This window comes from Canis lupus, chromosome 24, assembly GCF_011100685.1.
Source record: "Canis lupus familiaris isolate Mischka breed German Shepherd chromosome 24, alternate assembly UU_Cfam_GSD_1.0, whole genome shotgun sequence".
Lineage (NCBI taxonomy): Eukaryota > Metazoa > Chordata > Mammalia > Carnivora > Canidae > Canis > Canis lupus.
The window spans coordinates 32,893,483-32,915,325 of NC_049245.1; the positions used below are offsets into that span (position 1 = coordinate 32,893,483).

The following is a 21,843-nucleotide window of genomic DNA, read 5'->3' on the forward strand; positions in this document are numbered from 1 at the left end:
TTCGTGGCAGGTGTCTTTGTTTCTGATGTGGAGAGAAAAGGGGCAGACAGGAAGGAGGAATTCGAGCGCAGGTCCTGGACCATGGGAGAAATGTGTGGGAGAAGAGTAATGTAATGACAGCCGTCTTCCCAGCCTTGTACCTGTGAGCCAGGCTGACTCACACACACATCATAGAGCCCTTGGAGAGTAAGTATTTACTGAGCACTTCCTTTGAGCTAGGCACTGTTCTAGGTCCTGGGGAGTGCAGAAAACAATACTCAAGCAGACAATGAATTCTGTCCTCATGAAACTGCTATTCTAATGGGGAGAAACATAGAATAAAGAAGAGAAATAAGCGACAACAACTTCTAATGGGGAGAAACATAGAATAAGAAGAGAAATAAGTGACAACAACAACAAAATGCTTATAGTGTTTGGATGGTAATAAATGCTGTTGAAAAAAGTATATGAAATAGAGAAGGATAATTGGGAATGTCCAGAGTGGGACTGATGATGCCATGGAAGATGGCCAGGAAAGGCATCATGAGAAGGTGACACGTGAGGAAGGGCCTGAAGGGATGACTCGCGCAGACAACTAGAGAAAGAGTGTTCCAGGCAAAGGGAACAGCAGGTGCAAAAGCCCCAAGGTGGGGAGTGTGTCTGCTGTGCTGGAGAAAAGGCAAGGAGGCTAGTGTGGCCAGTGTGAATGAATGAAGGAAAAAGTGGCATAACGTGTGGTCACACTGGTGCTAATGGGCAGGAGTGGCAGGTGGTACAGGCCTTCTGGATTTGTGGTCATCAGCCACAAATATTATTATTTTCCTGCTATCCTTTAAACTGACTTACTTTTTTGTTAGGTGCACTTATTTGAGATGAAAATTTTATAACACTATTATAAATGAAGAACCCAGCGTCATTTGCCATAAATAGAAGGTAACCAAATAAGTAAATAGGACAAAACTGAAACAACCTTAAGTTATAGGGAGATACTATGGCCTACAGAAGGCTTGGGTCTGAAGCCAGGGTTCTCTTTAATAAAAGGCTGGTTGATGGTCTGAAAGAAGTGATAAGACACCTCAGTGCCAAGGGAAGACTTTGTCCATGAAACAGAGACTTTCTACATTGGATAGTGTGACACTGCCTAACATCATCTGTGCCCCACTAGGTAGGAAGACCAACCATTCTGGTTTCCCTGGGACAGAGGGGTTTCCCAGGATGTTCTTTCAGGGCTATAACTGAGATGGTTCTGGACATCCTATTCCCAAGGGACCCCATCCTGTTCCTTAGTCTTGTCTCCTCTGGTTTCAGCTTGTTCTCCAGGTTGCCCTTTCCGTGAGCTGACTCTAAGATGATCCTCACCTCCTGGATCTGTGCCCATGCACTGGGTACCCATGAATATCCTTGAGTGTGAGTGCAAACTGTGACTTTCTTCTAACCTGTAATAGGAGACTAAAGTGATGAGATGTGATGCCCATGGTTAGATCACATTTGATGGTGACATCCACATTGCTAACATACTCTCTTTCTTGCCCTTCTACATTTGCATGCTTGATGAAGTAAGGGGCCATGTCAGGCAGGCCAAAGGGCCGCCTCTGGCCAACAGCCCACTAGGGATGAAAATGCTCAGTCCAAAAGCCCAGAGAAATCAAATGTTGCCAACAACCATGTGAGCTTGGCAGCGGATTCTTCTCTTGTTGAGCCTGCAGATGAGACCACAGCCCAAGCCAACACCTTGACTGCACGTCCCGGGAGACCCTGAAGCAGAAAACCCAGCAGAGCTTTGCCCAGACTCCTGACCCACAGAAATTGTAAGCTAATATACGTGTGTGTGTGTGTGTGTGTGTGTGTGTGTGTGTTTAAGCCCTGATATATATGGTAATTTGATACTCAGCAACACATGTATTGCAATACTCAGCAATACAGGAAGAATAGTAAGACATTCTTTCTGGCCCAGTGCTTCTCCAGGTCCTGCCCATTTGGATGGCTCATTTATGCACCCTTTTGACTTGAGGCTATTACATGTGACCCTCAAGGAACCCTTCCCTGTCTCATTATGGCTGCACCCAGCTGAGGCTGACAATGGCTTGAGGTTTCCTCTGGTGAACAGAGCTCCATACTTGGGGGATTTTCATTCAGTCTGACAAACAGGACAATGACAACAGATCAAGGCAAGGATATGGTGGATTCCAGGCCACCAGGCATCTGAAGACTCACAAGCTGCCTGCAGGAAGTAGGCTGGGTCAGGGCCAAGATTCTGTACCTTGACCACTCCCTCCTGACTAAGCCTCTAGGCTGTAGAGTTCCTGTGAGACACCACCAGACGCTCTATTCTCTAGACTTTCTCCTTGCCCTCCCTGCTTCTGAGCTTCTTGCCTGTCTCCTACTTTCCCATCCTGATAGTTTTGTGCCTTGATCTCTCTTCTCAACCTAGTTCCTTCCATTTGACAAATTGTCTGGATAACCTGCTCAATTTTTAAATCAAAATAATGAATTTTATTACAAAAATAATTTTGCACATTTTAGGAAATTGTGGCAAGAAAATAAGCATAAAGGCAAAATTGAAAATCATCTTCATCACACTGCCCAGAGACAGCCACTTTTAAAGCTGATATGTTTTCTTCCTTTCCCCACCCTTGACCGTGTTTCATATAAGTGCTTTTTTAATGGTCTCATACTGTAAGTAGTTTCATGGCCTGTGATCTGTTTTTATCCACTTAGCTTCCTATCATGAACATTTTCCCACAGCAATAAATATACCCCTATGTCACTCTTTTAAATTACTGAATAACATTTCATATGATTTAATGTTTTTGCTCTCATGTTAAAATACAAAGAAATACTCTTGCAGTTCAGTTGCTGGACACATGCATAATGGCTTCTCTAGACATAGAACCACTGGTCAAAAAGATGCATGTTTTCAAAGCTTTTAATAAGTATTGACAAATCTCCCCAAACAATATTGGACCACTCTTCACTCTCCAGAAGCACATGACATTATTCTCCATTCTCTCAAATTAGCTCTTCTCTTTTTGACTATTTTTGTTGTCATCACAGTCCCATTACTGCATAGCTCCCACTCCCCCTCACCACCGGACACCCACTCTTACTTACCAGATGTATAAGCATCAATGATCCACTATCAAAACTTTTGTTTATATATGTATATATATAAACATACATATATATCTATATATCCCCAAACAATATATGATACTGCTTTGGAAGGGTGTTTATAAAACCTCATGTAGATGCTATTGTCCTATGTATTACATTCTATTGCCTCTTTTCTGTTCAATTAATACCGGTGTTTTGTTTTGGTTTTTTACTGAGATCTGTGTTAACTTATATAATTCAAATTCATTGAACAACTGTTTAATTTTAGTCCTCATTTTTTAGATTCATCTTCAGACTAATGGAACTTGTTGCCATCACATTGCTGTTATAAACAACACTGTGATGAACATCTTCATACCTGTCTCTTTATCGCTGCTAGAATTTTTTTTTGAAGATTTTAAAATTTTATTTATTCATGACAGACACACAGAGAGAGGCAGAGACATAGGCAGAGGGAGAAGCAGGCTTCCTGAGGGGAGCCTGATGTGGACTCAATCCCAGGATCCTGGGATCACAACCTGAGCCAAAGGCTTACCCACTGAGCCACCCCAGCGTCCCTATGCTAGAGTTTCTAAGCAGAAATGGGATTGCTGGGTTACAGGGTTAGTAATGTCTTTCCAGCTCTTTTCATTATGACCCATTGTAAGAAATACATTTTTTACACCAGAATCTGGTAAGCCTCCCTCCATGTACACAAATGAAACAAAAGTTCTGTGAAATAGTGCTTGTCCATATCATAATAAAAACATTCTGGTGTGTTTTATTCTATTTAACTCAATTTCCATTTTTAAACATTGATCACAATTCACCAATCTAATTTTATAACCTGTTAATTACCCATAATTTGAAAAATAATGGATTAAAATGTATTCAGTTTCACAAAATACTTTGAAATTACTCTCCAGAGTGGCTACACTAATTTAGGGCATTAGGTTCTCATCTCCCTATGTCCTGGCCAGCATTTTATTTTTATTTTTATTTTTTTCCAGTCTGATGAATCTAAAGCAGAATGTTATTATTTTGATTTTGCTTCCTCTGATTTCTAATAATCTGTTTCTCTTCATATGTTCATTTACTACTTGAGATCTTCAGAAAGTGAATTCACCTATTTTCCTTTTGGATTGCCAGATTTTTTTTCTTGCTGATTTAAGTTTCTTATATAATTGAGATTTTAATTTTTTATCATCTGTAGTTGTAAATATGCTGCAAATGCCTTTTTAATCATTCATTAACTTTGTGATGTCATTTATTGAACATAAATCCATCAGTTATTTCCTTTATGGTTTTGTATCTTATTTAAAAAATGCTTCCCTAACTCAATATCATAAAGATTTCCCTTTCAATTTTTATAGCTTCTTAAACCATCTGAAATTTGTCTTTACACAGTATGAGATAGGATGTTATTTTATTGTTCCATGCAGTGGAGTCACTTTCCTAACACCATTAAAATAATCCATCCTTTCCCCGCTGATCTGTGTTGCCCTCTCTATCACATACCAAATATCCACATGCATGGGTCTCTTTCTGGATTCTTCTCTTCTGTTCCATTGGTCTGTAGTGCTTACACTTCAAAAAACTAGACTTTATAATATGTCTTAATATCTAGTAGGATGAGATTCCCCACTCATGGAAACTTATTCTTCCGTGAAAATTTTAGAATTGTTTTATCCAATTTCTCTCCCCCAAATATTAGAATTATATGAGTTGACACCATTACAATGCTGTGCCTTGCCTTTCACAAACATATATCCATTTATCCAAGAATTAAACATCTCCTTCAGTGAGCTTTCTCTGACAGGCTTGGCTTAAGTTAATTTCTAGATAATTCATTTTCTCACCTTCTCTTGTTTAATATTTTCTAATTTAATAGATGGGAATGATATCATCTTCCAAGACAGCCAAGTGTTTTTATGCACTTCCCTTCATGACCCTGTCTCCTGTTTCACCTCTTTGGCAAGGAATGACCCCAAATATCTTAGAAACCCAGGCCCCTACAAGGACCAGACAGAATCAGGAACACAATCATCAGGTGGGCAGTTGCCAAGAGTTCTAATCTGTCAAAGGTGCTGTGCATCTCAGAGGCTCTAAAACAACTTTAAGTATGAAATGAGATGGAAAGAATTATACTGACCTGGATTCCTTTCGAGGATACCCCCCACACTTGTTTGAAGGGGAAAATTAAACTGCTTAGGGGATCCCTGGGTGGCGCAGCGGTTTGGTGCCTGCCTTTGGCCAGGGCGCGATCCTGGAGACCCGGGATCGAATCCCACATCCGGCTCCCGGTGCATGGAGCCTGCTTCTCCCTCTGCCTATGTCTCTGCCTCTCTCTCTCTCTCTCTCTCTCTGTGTGTGTGTGTGTGTGACTATCATAAATAAATAAATAAATAAATTTTAAAAATAAATAAATAAACTGCTTAGGTACCTCAGGAGGGAAAAGAATGATTTCCACTGTTAAACTGCCTTCTGAGGAAGATGGGTCTGCTGAGCTGCAGGGTGCTAATCTCATTAAGGCAGTTATGCAAGTTTGGGGCCAGAGCTGAATTGCTTGTGGCCACAAGGATTCTTCCTTCCCAGTTCTTTTCTCATGCTTCACTCAGTCTCTCTTCTAAACATATGTTGAGCAAATATGCATTTAAAGGAAAAAAGAGGGCAGCCCTGGTGGCCCAGCGGTATAGCGCCACCTTCAGCCCAGGGTGTGATCCTGGAGTCCCAGGATCAAGTCCCAAATCGGGCTCCCTACATGGAGCCTGCTTCTCCCTCTGCCTGTGTCTCTGCCTCTCTCTCTCTCTCTTTCTCTCTCTCTCTTTCTCTCTATGTCTCTCAAGAATAAATAAAATCTAAAAAAAATAAATAAAGGGAAAAAGAGACACTGGATATTAGCTGCTCTGGGCACTATGCACCTCAGGCTGGCAAGATATGGGACAGTGAGACAGCAAGAGATCCTAGCAAGAATGAAGCAGAAGCCCAAACCTAGAGGAACCAGGAAATCAGGTAGACCACCAAGGTGAGAACTTGGGAATGAGGACCAAAGCCAAAGCCCTATCACAGAAACTGCAGCCTATACAAGGGAGAACAGGACTTCTTGAACTGGGTAACAGTCCAATTATGGAAACATCAGTACATGTTCCAACAGAAAAAAAAAATAGCAAAAGACCTTACCAGGCAAATCTTCAAATGAAGAAAAACAAATGGCCAATATAAGAAAACAGTCAATCTCACTAGAAAGCAAAACAACAATAAGGGGTTTTTCCCTCCTATCTGATTGGCAGGGTTTCTTTTTCTCTTTTTCCTTCTCTTTGTTCTTTCTTGCTTGCCTCCTCTCTTCTTTAGGATGATACTCATTGTTGAGAGAGATTGGTGGAAGGGCGCTCTCACACACAGCTGGTAGTTCTGTGAATTGGCACAGCTTATCTGGAGGGCAATTTGGCAGACTGTATTAAAAACCCTAAAGACAAGCACTCTTTGATCCAACAATTCTACTTCTAGGAATTTTTCCTAAGGAAATAATTAGAAGTGAACACAAAGATGAATAATAGCAGCTTAACATTTACTGGGTGTTCACTCTGCGCCACGCAATATGCTAAGCTCTTTACGCTTACCTCAATTAGGCCTTGCAGCAACATCCAATGAGATTGATAGGGAAACTGAGACTCAACAAGGTGTTGTAAATTTCACAAATTCAAGCCTGTCGACCAAGTAATAGGCTGGGGCTCAATCCCCAATCTCTTTAACTCCAAAACCCATGTTCTGAACTACCTCACTATCCCACCCCCCAAAAGCCTGTATAAAATGATGTACTGCATAGTACTGTTTAGAGTAGCAAAAATTCAGCAATCAATTTAATTGTGCAAAAATGGAAGGATAGTTAAATAAATCATGTAGAATCATATGATAAAATACACAGTCATTTTAAAAAAGTTTTGAAAAAATTATGATAGGGAAATATTCATTTTTTCGTTGAAAAAATATGTAAAACAGCTATTTTAACTTTTAAAAGGCACATATGCCACTTTTATGAAGTTTAAAAGTAGGAAAAGACTAGAATGTGGTGATCAAGATCCGGAGAGGAGGTTGTCAACTGGGAGGCCTGCTAGGGTGCTGGAAATGTTCTAGATCTTGGTCTGGGTCGGGGTCATACTGTGTGTACATACATAAAAATCAATCCCATTGTGTAATTAACATCTGTGTGCCTTACATAAGTTTATGTAAGTTCTGTTTTGCTAAAAAGGAAAAAATACATAAATGCATAGAAAACGTCCTGTATGAAAGGAACAGAAGAAAGTTAGTAGTGATTTTTGCTAAATATAATTTTCATTTTATTCTTTATACTATTCTGTGCAGTTGACCCTTTAACAACACAGGTTTGTTCAGTGCACAGGTCCACTTATACACAGATTTTTTTCAGTAAAGACAGTCTAGTACTATGAGTGTATTTTCTCTTTAAAAAAATTTTTTTTAAGATTTTATTTATTTCTTGACGCAGAGAGAGTGAAAGAGCACAATCCAGGGGAGTGGTAGAGGAAGAGGGAGAAGCAGGCTCCTTGCTGAGCAGGGAGCAGGGAGCCTGATGTGGGTCTGGAATCATGACCTGAGCCAAAGGCAGGCGCTTAACCCACTGAGCCACCCTGGCGTCCCATATTTTCTCTTTTTTATGATTTTCTTAACACTTTCTTTTCTATGACTCACTTCATTGTAAGAATACAGCATATAATATATATAACATGCAAAATATGTGTTGATCAACCATTTCTGTTATCAATAAGGCTTCTTGTCAACAGTTAGGCTATTAGTAGTTAAGTTTTGGCAAAGTCCAAAGTTATACATGATTTTCAACTTCTCAGGGCTTATCAATGTTCAAGAGTCAACTGGTACTGTCTTCCCTTTTCTTAAGACTTTATTTATTTATTTTGAGAGAGAGAGAGCACGTGAGCAGGGGGCAGAAAGAGAGGGAAAGAATCTCAAGCAGACTCCACACTGAGCACAGAGCTCAAGGCAGGGCTCCATCTCATGACATGACTGAAATTAAGAGTTGAACACCCAACCAAATGAGCCACCAAGGCACCCCTCTTTCCTTCCTTCCTTCCTTCCTTCCTTCCTTCCTTCCTTCCTTCCTTCCTTCCTTCCTTTCTTTTTTTTTTACAATATCTGTATTAGCTTCATAATTAGAAAAAATAATAATGTCAAGTTTATCATCAGAAGGGATGAAGGGAGGAGAAAATGCACTTGAGAGCCAGTTGTGATCCACACCTGGCACTATGGGGATAGACTGAGCAGTTCTGGAAACTCCAGTCCCAGAATTGGAGTCTGGTCTTACAGACAGGACCCCACAGTTCCAAGGACAGAGAGAAAGGAGGAGAGAAGCCCAGTGCCCAGCCCTGCTTGATAAGTAAAGCTGAGAGAGAGGCTTTGAGGAGCCTGGGATGGACTCAAAGCAATGCTCTTAAGATAAATTCCAGCAACTTTAAAAGCCTGCTGGGGTGGTGCTTCACAGGGCCATTCCAGTCACAGCAACAGCTCCTGGGCTTCTCATTCTGCTGCCAGTCAGATGCCTTGTTGCTCACAGGCGATGACATCAGACCTCCAGGGAGCATGCTGGCTGTCAATCAGAAGCCTTTTCTGGCAGCAGTAAGCTATCTCTGCCTCCTCTCTCTTTTAAAGGGACAGCTTCTGCCTGGATCAGGGAGCTGGGTTTGGGCCCCCTTGGCTCTCTCTTTCCATTTAGAGTCTGATTCCAGGGCAGTGGAGAAATGAGAGTGTGCAAGGCAAGTTTTTGCACACTTTGCAAGGAAGTGGCTGCTTCCTGAGCCTCAGCTCATCCTGACAATGAAATCCTGCCAACGAAGTGGATCAAAATAAAGACTTTAGGTATAAAGAAGCTTTGGTATATACGATTACTGGTAAATATTAAATATGCTTAAATATAGAACAAGAAAAAAATAACTAAGAATTAGCCGCTCTTCCTTCTTTGCTAAGAGATACCAATTTTATTAGGTCCATCAAATGTCTTTAATAAGAACATTCCACATTACCTAGCCTCTTTTGCAGCCAGGGGCAGCATAGAATATAGTAATGGCAAATGAGATACAGACTAGGGATTTGTGGAATGCTTTCTTGATAGACTCATTTTCTCCTCTTTTAGTGGAATAAGGGCATGGTGACTGGCGCTGTAGCAGCTGTTTTGTAATCATGAGGGAAACCCCAGGAGACTTGCAAAGACACCCCACCCCAGTACTGACATCCTTGAGGCCCTGAACCAGAGGCAGCAACTGTCTAACTCTTCACTACGTGTTTGTTTAAGCTACTGTCCAGTTTTCTGTAATCGATGGCTAAAAGTGATCTTCAACTGCTTCACCCAACAGTGTAAACATAATAATATAACTAATGCAAAATGGGAAGTTTGGGAAGAAGAGATGATGTGGGGGGGAAGCATAACAGTGCTAATGATTCACTGCAGGTAGTCGCCACCTGAGATTGAAATATTTAGCTAAAAACAAGGATGGCTACAACCTCCTGATGTTTTCCGGAGGGATCTTTGATGAGCCAATACCGCTTTTGGGAGAAAAAGAGCTATCTAAAGTTCAGATAGTCTTCTTTCATCTTTTCATTTACAAAAATTCTGTTAAGTCTCAGTCAAATAAGTGATGGAAATGATGAAAGATATTTAAAATATCTTTCATAATTGAAGAAAAGTGTTATAATATGAAACCGTTTTGGTTAAATTATTTTTGATTATCTGTGTACATGCATTGAAAGATGGTTGGCATGACATGTATCTCATGTGAATTATGCAGATTTGAGGCTTTTTGTTTTTGCTTTTAGACTTTTAAATTTGAAATGATTATAGATTTGCAGAAGAGTTGCAAAGACAGTGCAGAAAGTCCCATCTCCTTTATTCTTCACTCAACTTGTTCTAATGTTAACATCCTTACATAAGCTTGGTGCATTTATCAAAATTAAATTAACTTGATGATATGTATGATGTGATTAACTACACTACAGACTTCATTAAGATTGTCCAATTTTTCCACTGATGTCCTTTTTCTGTTGCAGTTTCCAAATCAGGATACCATGCTGCATTCAGATGTCATGTCTCCTCAGGCTCCTCCGGCCTATGACAGTTTCTCTGTCTTTCCTTGTCTTTCATAGTCTCGACACTTTCAAAGAGTAGTGGTCAGATATTTTGTAGAATATCCTCAATTTTGGCTAGACTTGTGTTTTCTCATGATTAGACTGAGGTTATAGATTGGGGAGGGGAGCAGTGATGTAGTCTTCTGATCACATCACAGCAGGGGCATATCAACATGACTTACCATTCATGATATTGACCTTGACCACTTGACTTTCTTACTTTCTTCTTTGTACTTTTCCATATGGCCTTACCTGCTATAATAAGTATGTGAAACCAGTGAATCTGGAAGTGCTCATAAACCGAAGAACTCCAAAAATGTGAGGGTTAAATTTTTTATTTGAAAGAGAGAATTGATGTCCAAGCCTTGGGTGGAAGAGGGAATTGGAGATAAGTATAGCTACACCATCAATGTTTAATTGGTCTGGAGGCTAGCCAGGGTGGCAGGGAAAGATAGAGATGACTTTGGAATTTATGTAACTGCTAGCAGAACAGAGAATTAGGGCCTCATCTGGATATTTTTAATATGATATATTTCCCTTCCCCTTGTATCCCTGGGTAAGAGTGGAGGCCACCCTACTAGCCTAGTCAGAAATGACCTAAGAGAAGAGCTGATTCTGCTGGAAAATTGAGTGGATATTCGAACTCACACTGACTATACACCATCTCTGGTCTAGGTGCTTCACTTTATTCATTTCATCTTCACAATGCTGCTAGCTAAGCATAATGATCACCTCCAAGTCATAGATGGGTAAATTCAGATTCAGAGAAATAAAGCGACTTGCCCAAAGCCACACTACCAGTGAACCATCAAATATCTCTCAGGCAATGTATTGGGTGGGTACGGGAAAGCTAGTATTTGAATCTAGATCTCCTTGGATGCATCCACCCAAGAGAAACAAAGAAGAGAGGGGGAAAGGGAAAGAAAGGGGGAAGAGGGAGAGAGAATGCAACTAGCATCTAATGTAAGGAAGTTAGAAGCTATCTCAATGGTGTGTGTGAAAGCATAAGGCCAGAGGCCTATACTTAATTGATTGCTTGGTTTGAGATTCCAGACTCCTCTTCCAGTCTGCCCTAAAGCCAGCCCTAATTTCGTCTCTGCTAAGGATAGATTTGAGCCACAAAGAATTTTTTTTTTATTGAAGCTTATTTAAGTTTAGTTTTTGCAACTTGAAACCAAAGTATCCTAATGAGAACATTTGCCTTATTCTAGTTTCTGTTCACTCTTAACATCACTGTGCCTGTGGCTTCTGCCTACCTGGGCCCCCAGGTCTGTTTCAGGCTCTAAAATCAGAAAGACTGAGGGTCAAATCCCAGTTCTTGCATCAACAAGCTATGTGGTCTTAAGCAAGGACTTTACCTCTTTGAATGTGTTCAATCTGATAAAATGGAGTGATAGTATTCCTGCAAGGGGAGTTATAAGGCTTAAACAAGATAATGAATGCAAAGTGCCTAACACAACACAAATTTAACTTAGCATTCAATAAATGGCAGCTATGATTATTAGCATTATTCAATCCTCCTTGCCAACTGGCCACAACTTATTGATTTCCCAATTCCATGAGACACCTGCAGACCTAAGCCATTTTTTTCTCACCACATTATTCATATGTCCCTGGAAGCCTATGGATAAGTCCCCTTGGGGGAGGAGTCTACCTCAGCCCCCTAAGTAATAATTCAGACCTGGCATTCCAACAAAGGTTTGGAATTGTGTGGTTGACATATGTCCGGTGGTTTGCCAGTAAATATTTCACAACTAGCAGTCCAAATTAAACAATAACAAAAAATGTGGCTTTTTTCCCCCAATTTCCATGGTGTAAATTCTCCTGCCATGTCTGATTCCAAGCTATCAATGTGATGTCATTCAATACAGAGTTGAGGAATATGTGTGCAATTGACCCTCATGAGCTAGAGCTGGCCAGGTCCAGCACACCACTGCCTGTGCAAGGTGGAATTTCTCCAAAAAGAGAATATGGGCAGGGAAACCATTCCAAAAGAAGTCTACTAGAATAGTGATTAAAGGAGTGGTAGGTGTCTTAAGCTGGGTGCCCTGGAAGCAAGGTCTGAAATGGAGTTCTTGTTCAAGTGATTTATTGAGGGATCTCTTGGGTGAAGCCTTTGAGGGCCTGAGGGAAGCAGAATAGGACAAAGGAGAAAGATAGGCAAAAAATGTGGGTTCGGCTCAAGTCTTGCCTCTGTCTAATTTCAAAAACAGCCTGAGGACATGAACACTGCCATCAAGTTATCCCAGCCTGCAGCAAGAAGACAGGGGACTTATATGTTCAGTTAGTCAGTCATCGGGTACGGGCTACCTTTAAGCAAGGCAATTCCACTGGCAGAGGGGTATTCTCAGAAGAGAATAGCCATGATCTGTGAGCAACCAGCTCTCACAGCAGCTGGGAGATGAGTGCACCCGCCTGGTAAAGGGCATCTGGGTGGTGCCCCGGTGTCATTTACTATGTAGTGATAACCATGCTGCTGATAATTTTTATGGTGAAGATGAGGGAGATGGAAATACTAGAAGTGGTAGATGTGCTGCTGCTGCTGCTGCTGCTGCTGCTGCTGCTGGCAACACTAGGCTTGGATAGGGTTGGTGGTGGCAGTATTGATGGCAGTTGATGGCATGGTGGCGATAGCAGTAATGATGGTGGTGGTGGTATAAGAGCAATGGTAAGGGCACCTGGGGGGCTCAGTCGCTCGGGTGTCCGACTTTTAGCTTTGGCTCAGGTGATGATCTCAGGGTCATGGGATTAAGCCCTACATCGGGCTTTGCACTCAGCAGGGAGTCTGCTTCTCTCCCTCTCTCTCTGCCTCCCCCCTACCACCACCACTTGCTCTCTTTCTCTCTCTCTCAAATAAATAAATCTTTTAAAAACACCAGTAATGGTAAATGGTGGTGTTGATGGTAACTGGTAGCTTGGTGGGGATGGCGGTGGTAGTAGCAGCAGTGGTGATAATTGCAGGCATGAATGGCCAAGCTCCTGAGGGCGACAATGAATATGGCAAATTGGTTATTGGGAGGGACCAAGGATACCAAAATCCCTATTTCTTCAAAGCTTGTCTCTTTCTTCTTATGCTTTGTATTTCTACAGTGGCCCTGGGGAACAAAACTACTCAGAATTTCATCTTGTCGAGACTGGTGAATGAAAACATGACTGAGAAGGTTGAAATGCATTCATTTCACCAGTGATGTCCTGCTGTGTGTGTGCTTTGTTTTGTCTTGTTTTTTTGGAGAATGCACGCGTTCTCCAGGGCTGTGATTTATTCTGTTTGCCCCTCTATATCATGGTTCACTGTACAATGTAGGGGCGTGGTGACTGCAGACTTCTTACCCCATCAAACCTATCAGCAGAGTTTAACACGCCATTATACCAGGAAGTCCTGGAGATTGCTAGAATGAATCCATTCTGCACTCGACATGGGATTGTTGTTTTCTGCCAAAGAGCCTGGCTTGTGAGGATGAGGGCAGAGTGACTGATGTAGTAAGCAGGTCAGCGTGCTGGTGGGGAGTGTGTCAGGGGAAGAGTCTGCGGAGTGGACGTCCTTTTATCTACCTCAGTGTCTGCCTACATTTCTTCCTTCTCCTCCCTCCCCGGAGGGAGGCAGTGAGGCAGGAGGGGGTGCTCACTTTCTACTCTAAGCACCTATCACGTTATAGTTTCAACAAAGTGTCTCCATACAAAGGAGGTATTCTGGGACAAATGTAGAGTTCATTTGCTCATTCAATAAATACGTTTTTAGCATCAGCTACAAGCCATGCACACAGCTAGGTACTGGGGACAGAGCATTTGGAAGGGGGAGGGGGACAAAAGTCCTCACCTTCAAGAGCTTATATTCTAGTAGATTAAACATGTCTCATTCTCATCACACACAGATGAGGAAATGGAGGCTTAAGAGGTGAATTGGTTTGACCAAAGGGTAGAGCTAAGATTTAAACTAAGGTCAGCCAGCTCCCCAAATCCATCCTTCTTGACCAATTCTATACTACCTGCAGTGAACTTTTTTTTTTTTTTTTTTGGCCTCCCAACATCCTCTTGCCATTCTTCTGGTACTCGAACTCTCAAGTTGTTTCAGGAAAACCACTTTTCCAATACCATCTAGAGAGGTCAATCAAGGCACCCTGCCCTCCTTAACAGTGGAGTGGGTCCATGACTCAAGTTATGCCATTCCAGTACTGGTCTCTGCTATCCAGACCTCCTGAAACTACATTCCCTTTGTGTTCAAGCTGCCTGAAATTCTGTGAGCCATCCCATATTCTTCCCCAAAACTATTTTTTTTCTCCAGCTAAACAGAGTCCTTTTCTGTTGCATGCAACCAAATGAGCAGACTGACACGTGGTCCCTTCACCCTTTGAGCCTGTTTGGACCTCAAGCAAATTTTGGCGTCTGCTAACTAGGAGGTATAATACTCACCTTATAGGAGACAGGAGGGAAGATCTTGCTAACATTCCTGTTTTCCAGCACCTTCTTTAGACTCTAACCTCCTGGGAAAAGCTTCCCCATTCTTCACTGGGGCTGCCAGACATGCAGATGCTGCATACTCAGCAGAAGAAGTGAAGGAGCCTGAGCTATATTTGAGCTTCCTGAGAATACACAGACACAGCCTCCTGTGCTCTGGCTGGCCAAGGAGAGTGTAATTAACAGACTTTTCTTCAGAGCATGGACTGAACAGGTGATGGCTCAGCAAGTTCAGAATCACAGCCATGGCCAATTTCTCCTTCCCCAGGTCTATTTTTGAGTCACCACAGGTGCTTAGGAAGGCCACATGTCAGGACTACAGGGCAGGGGAGAGACTTTTCTTGGAGAACCTGTCAGTTAGGATTGCATGAAGTTGACAGAACAGAAATCCAACCAAATAAAGCTTTGTTTCTCACGTAGCAAGAAGTCTGGAGGTAGGCAATCCAGACTGGTACAGAGGACCGATTACAAAGAAATCACTAAGGACTGAAGCTTCTGCCTTCCTGCTTTGCTATCTTTAGCAGGCAGCTCTCACCCTAATAGTCACAAGATGGCTGCTCCACTTCCAGAAACCTCACCTACATTCCAGGCAATAAGATTGAGGAACAAACTTCCCTCATTCCTTTAGAATGAAGAAGATCATAGATTCCTAAGAAGTCCCATCCAAATGTCCACTTACATCTCATTGGTCAGAACTGGGTCAGGGGACCACCCTTAGCTGCAAGGGGGTATGGGCAGGTATTTTTGACTGGGAACATTTTATTCAAAGTTAGGATTCTGTTACTAAGTAAAAAGTAAAGACCAGACATTGGTTCAGCAACTGGGAGTGTCTTTCACAGAAGGTGAAATGGGGAATGGATGTCTATGGGAGGTCTCTGAGAGGCTGAGTCAGTGGTTCTCAGAAACACAAGAGGTGGACCCAATTCCAGAGCCTTCAAGTGGAAAACTAGAGAGAGCCATCCTCACTATGACATACAGAGAAAACCAAGCGCTGCATAAATATGTTCTGTAAAGACAGTGTTGACATCTGAAACATGGAAAAGGTAGAGGGGCTTATCAAAAAGAGCTAAAATGTCCTGGTTTTAAATCTCAGTCCTGCTAGATATAACTCTGTGACCTTGGGCAAGTCACTTAACCTCTTTGGGCCTCTCAATTTTCTCAACTATAAAATGGGGAAGATACCTTGCACAGTTTTTGTGCTGCTCGAACAAGACCTCATGTATAAATTGTACATCCTGGGCATCTGACAAATGAGAGTTACTATTGGTGTAACTCTCATTTTCTAAGTGGCAAAGATGAAACCCAGATAGGGGAAGCAAGATGACCTAAGTCACACAGCCAGACAGAGGCAGAGCTCAGACCAGGGCCCAATTCTCCGACTTCTGACCTGGGGTATGTTCCATTTCACAACTGCTCCCCCTGTTAAAAAAATTATAATTTTCACCAAATGTAGAATTAGGCCTGAGTAGTAGAACAAAGTAGCTGGTTCAGAATCCTTTTTTTTTTTTTTTTTTTTTTTTACCGAATAAAGTGCTTTCAGATGCTTCCAATGCCATAAGTTAAGCAGAAAAGGAACGGACATCCTTATATACCACTTCTGGTGAATTATGGTCTTCATTATTTTTATTGTGATGAGTGTTCATTGAGCACACTAACCACGTGTGACATAAGGCTGAAGTCCATCCCCCAACAGCCAGAGCTAGCAATGACCAGTACACTGTGTTACCTTTCTATCGCTGCTGTCACAAATGAAAACAAACCCCCACGTACTCACTGAAGTCTCTGAGCCTTTAGCTCCCGTTCCACTGTGTTTCAACAGAGATGTCCTCGAACACCAGGATCTAAAAACGAAATAGACCACGTCTCAGACTTGGTCACCAGAGGGGAGAGGGATGGGGAGAGGGCACAATGGGTGAAGGGGAATGGAACACACAGGCTTCCAGTGACGGGATGAATAAGTCACGAGGATGAAAGGCATAGCATGGAGAATATAGTCTATGGTGTTGTGATAGTGTTGTGTTGGGGACAGATGGTGGCTATACTCATGAGCAAAGGTTGAATCACTGTGTTGTACAGCTGAAGTTAATATAATGTTATGTGTCAACTATACTTTAAGTACTCACTCACACACACACACACACACACACACACACACACACACACACCCTGCCTGGTATCTGCAAACTGGCTCTGTGCTGGGGTGCTCCTCCTCCAACTCTGCCTTAGATGGTACCCCTGCTTGAACTGAGCCATTTTTTAAGTTGTTTTTTCCTTCATTCAGCATTCAATGGGTTGCTCCAAACCTTGACGGTTTTCCAGAGTTCTGACAAAGTTAGTTCTGACAGTTTCTGCTTGTGTTTCCAATGTTTTCATGGAGGAGCTCAGAGTGCCTTGTCTTAGCAGCAGCTTGGACGGCTCTAACAGAAACATCACAAACTGGGTGGCTCCTGAACAACAGGAATTGGTTTCTTATGGTCCTGGGGGGGGGGGGGGGCGGTAGAAGTCTAAGTCAGCACAGTCAGGTTCTGGCAGGGGCCCCTTTCTAGGCCGCAGACTGCCAGCTTTTTGTCCTATCCTCACATGGCAGAGAGCAGAGAGAGAAAGCACACCTCTCTGGTGACCCTCGTAAGGGTGCTGACCCCATTAAAGGGCTCCACCCTCATGACCTTACTAATCCTCCCAAAGGCTCTATCTCCCACTACCATCACTTTGCTGGGGGATGGGTAAGGTTCCCACACATAAAGTTTTGAGAAGACACAAACATTCAGTTCATAACATCCCTACTCTGCCATTTCTTTTGTAAAGATTTATTTATTTGAGAGAGAGAGAGAGAGTGCACAAGCTGAGAGGAGGAGCAGAGGAAGAGGGAGAAGCAGGCTTCCCATTGAGCAGGGAGCCCAAAGCAGGGCTCCATCCCAGGACCCTGAGATCATGACCTGAGCCTAAGACAGATGCTTAACCGCCCAGGTGCCCCATCAATTTGTGTTTTAAAGGCTTCCCTGCTGATTCTAATGCATAACCAAGGTTGACATCCACTACTCTGGGATCAGAACCCTGGTATCACTACTTTCAACAAGCTCTTTAGGTGATTCTGGTATAGCCCATCCAAGCTTTGGGATCCTGCAGATTAAATATCCCCAGGACCAACCTCAGGAAGTCCACTTTCTCTTATCTTCCTCCAGTTCCTGGGATCCAGACAGGATGAAGAGGTTAGCCTTTGTGTGCATTGCCTTCCATCTGCCCATTGCAGCACACTATGCCCATGAAGACATCCAGTAGTGACTTGTTGCAGTTGGGGTTAATGAGAAGAATTGTCCCTGTTTGCTTCCCCAAGGAATCAGAATGGAAATAAAGAAAGGAATCCAGGATGTGCCAGATTCTTGCCTCCAATTGTGACAGTAAACGGAAGCTTCTCAGCAGATCTCTGTTGGGACTTGGCATATGGGTCACCTCCACCTGAGCTAGAATCCCCCGGAAATCACTAAGATTTCGGGTCACAAGTTTTCAGGTCAATGCAGCCGAGGGGATGAAGCTCTCTCAGTCCAGCTCACCTCCAGGGCCTCCCCCCTCACAGACAGGAGGTCCTTAAAGAGTAAGTCTTTCTAGGATGACCAAGAGATTTCCTCCTTTCTCACCATGTGTGACCATGGACAAGACTCCAATGATCTGAGTCTCAGTTTCCTTGTGTGGATGGTGAAAATAATGACCTATCTCAGTTCTTGTTATTGCTGTAGAAGATAAACGCAGGGGGAGAAACACAATGATAACAAATGTGTAGTAAAAAAATAAAATAATGATAAATGTGTACTTTGATCCTGTGTTTGTTAAATATTACATAGGTCTAATTCTACATATTTTGGTTTTTATGTGTTTGTGTGGGTATGTATGTATGTTTACATGTGTATGCACACTCCTCTGTCTAGAACAAATGTTCATTCATCAAGTAGGTAGTGGGATTGGAGGTGATTTTTGTTCTCCTCTTTGCACTTTTCTAACTTGCTTATGATGTGCATGTACCTATTCTTACAAAGGAAACTGAACTTTTGGGTCAAGAGGGCTGATTAAGTCCCTCTATTCATCTCTCCTCCCTCCAAATATCCCAATGAATGACAAAATGAGCATGTTAAAGTACTAACGAAAGATATCGAGATAATAATAATAATAATTACTCTTAGAATTATGAGGTTTATGGGAATCCTTGGGTGGCTCAGTGGTTTAACGCCTGCCTTTGGCCCAGGGCGTGATGCTGGAGTCCTGGGATCAAGTCCCACATCGGGCTCCCTGCATGGAGCCTGCTTCTCCTTCTGCCTGTGTCTCTGCCTCTCTCTCTCTCTCTCTCTCTGTGTCTCTCATGAATAAATAAATACATAAATACATAAATACATAAATACATAAATACATAAATAAATAAATAAAATCCTTTTTTAAAAAAAGAATTATGAGGTTTAAAATCTGACACATAGTGCTCGATGATTATCGTCTCTATCCCCCAATTTATGGCCCTAAAGAGAACATTACTACAAGCGTTCTTAACCCCTCTTGTGCCCTGGACCCCCTGCAGTCTTGTGAAGGCTGTGGGCCTTTTTTCAGCATAATATTTTTAAATGAATAAGCTTCCATGCATAGGATTACAAAGGAAATCATTTATATCAAAAGGCAGTTATCAAAATATTTAAAAAACAAATCTGTCATATAGTAACATATGTGCTTCTATATTAGAAGATTTAGCAGTGTGTCTAATAACTACCATCAATTCAAAGTCGTGACGAGCATAAATGATACTTTGAAATGACTTCAACGATAGTATTATGATAGGAAAATATCAGGTTTCTATGGGTGATGAAGTCACTGGAAGTGCTGGTACTATTATAGTTTGTTGCTTATGTACATTAGTGAAGAAAATGCTGCATTGAAATTGAGCTTGGTGAGTGGCTCAGTTGGTTAAGTATCTGCCTTCAGCTTGGGTCACTATCCTGGGGTCTTGGGATCGAGCCCCCCATCAGGCTCCCTGCTGAGCAGGGAGCCTACTTCTCCCATTCCCCATCTCTCTCTCTCTCTCTCTCTCTCTCTCTCTAAAAAAAAAAAAAAAAGAATCTTTAAAAAGAAAGAAAGAAAAGAAATTGAGCTTGGTGAAAATAAGGACCATTTCTCTCCTCCAGCATCATAGACCTCCAAACTTAATAGAATATGTGTTCCCATAGATCTTTCCTTAGATCTGTTCATCTGTTTGTTTGGTCTCTCATTTACATTTTTCCTCAAATGTACGAGGGTCCTTGGCTGTCTGCTCATATGGATGCGTGGGACCTAGACTAAAGTTTATTGGATGCTATGGGATTGGCAGGAGGGCTTATTCACTGCCAGCTTTGGTAAGACTATTAGAAAGCCCCCAATGTATCTTTTGGTTCTTCCTCCTGAGCTGGTCAAATTCCCCAGAGACAGTTCTTCTAGTTCCTTTTTAGGAGAGCATAATTCTCCTTGCCAGCCTTCTGGAATCTAGGTCAAGAAAGAAGCCTGTAAGGAGAAGATTGGGTGGGGCATGTCAACCCTCCATATGTGAACTTTTACTTAATCCCTCTGCTTTTAGAATGATGCCCTGTCTTCCACGACACGTGGTGTTTCCCAACCCAGATACCCTCCTGTTATAGTCGACCGCTATGCCGACCAATATAGCAGCTTTTGCCACGTGCAGCTAGTTAAATTTAAATTCACTAAAATAAATAAAATAAATGTTCAGGTCCTTAGTTGAACTAGCCATCTTTCAAGTGCTCACATGGAGTGAGTGGCCAGCTACTGTATTGGACAGTGTATGACATTTCTTGTCATTGCAGAAAGTTCCATTGAACAGTGCTGCTCTAGAGCTAGGGTTGGCTTTTTTTTTTTTTTTTTTTTTCTGAAAAGGGCCAGATAGTAAATATTTTTGGCTTTGCACGCCATATGGTCTCCTTCGCACCTACTTAACTATGTCATTGTAGCATGAGGAGCAGCCGTAGACAATACATGGAACATGCATTGGAACACATGGCTGCATTCCCACAAAACTTTATTTATGAACACTGAAATCTGACTTTCATATCATTTTCACGTGTCACAAAATGTTATTCTTGTTTTGATTTTTTTCTAACCATTTGCAAATATAAAACTATTCTTTGTACAGACTGTACCTAAATAGGCAGCAGGCTAGATTTGGCCTGTGGGCAATAGCTTGCCGACCTCTGTCTTTGTGTATTGCCTTTAAAAAAAAAATCCCTGTACTGTTATTTTAGTAGATTCAAGGAGAAAGCAGAAGCTAAGGTGTACAGTCGTTTTTACCCAAAAGCCTCATTACTATTCAGGGCCTGTCTTCTCTCAGCACCTTAGGATCTGTGAGCACAGAGCCCTACCTCTCTTATTCACTATTCTCCACCTAGTGTCCAGCACAATGTTTAACATGCAGTGGGCTCTTCATTAATAGAGCTGAATGATCAAATGCTCACCAAGCCACCTTCTTTGTATAATTTGGCTTTTCACTTAGATCTGTCTTTAGGAGAGAATGTGCTGGTCATGCTGATGAGAATATTCCAGTCTGCTGGGCAATTATATTTCTCGTTATCAGTGAATACATTGACGTTCTGACTTTTCACATCAGTCCCGTGAGCTTGGTAAATGTAATTCCACTTCGGAGAGAAGACATCGGCTTCTAAGCCCATGTAGAATCAAACAAATCTTGGTTACAGAAGTGTAAGTCTCAACTGAATTTGATAAGACTTGTAAAGAGAGGGGAAGTAATCTGGCGGACATAAGTACTGGGAGGTTTTAAATGCGGGACTGAAATTACCTTCTAAGCAAGATAAGAGAGAGAAGGTTGCATAATGTTAACATTGCCAAGATCAGAAGAGGACAATATGCCAAGGGCATTGTCGGAAACCAATTGGATGGAGCAACAGCCACAGGTTAGATTAAAGGTATATGTATCCTAAACTCCTAGAAGATAACAGAAGAAAACCTTGCGTCTGGTGATACATTTTTAGATACAACACCAAGGCCACGATCCATGAAAGAAACCATTGATTAGCTGGACTTCATTAAAATTGAAAGCTTCTGCTCAGCAAAGGATAATGTGAATGGAATGAGAAGACAAGCAACAAGTTGGGAGAAAATACTTGCAAAGGATGCATCTGATAAGGGACT

General features: G+C 42.0%; 1 protein-coding gene and 1 long non-coding RNA gene across 4 annotated transcripts in view; one reads left to right on the forward strand and one right to left on the reverse strand.

Moving 5' to 3' along the window:
- Positions 1 to 18,002, reverse strand: part of RIMS4 (regulating synaptic membrane exocytosis 4) — an 88,321-nt gene extending 70,319 nt beyond the window's left edge. The window contains exons 1-2 of the mRNA XM_038572423.1: positions 17,825 to 18,002; positions 16,451 to 16,517 (exon numbers count right to left, since the gene is read on the reverse strand). The gene's annotated coding sequence lies outside the window, so the exon portion shown is untranslated. The remainder of the gene's footprint in view (positions 1 to 16,450; positions 16,518 to 17,824) is intronic.
- The window catches only part of LOC111092088, a 42,978-nt gene that overhangs the window by 8,255 nt on the left and 12,880 nt on the right, over positions 1 to 21,843 (forward strand). The window contains exon 1 of one of the 3 annotated variants that reach the window (XR_005377912.1): positions 17,882 to 18,268. The exons of 1 other annotated variant lie outside the window; for it this stretch is intronic. This is a non-coding gene — a long non-coding RNA (uncharacterized LOC111092088). Of the gene's footprint in view, positions 1 to 17,881; positions 18,269 to 21,843 lie in introns of those variants that run through there. One more of the 3 variants, XR_005377911.1, reaches the window with a different exon arrangement.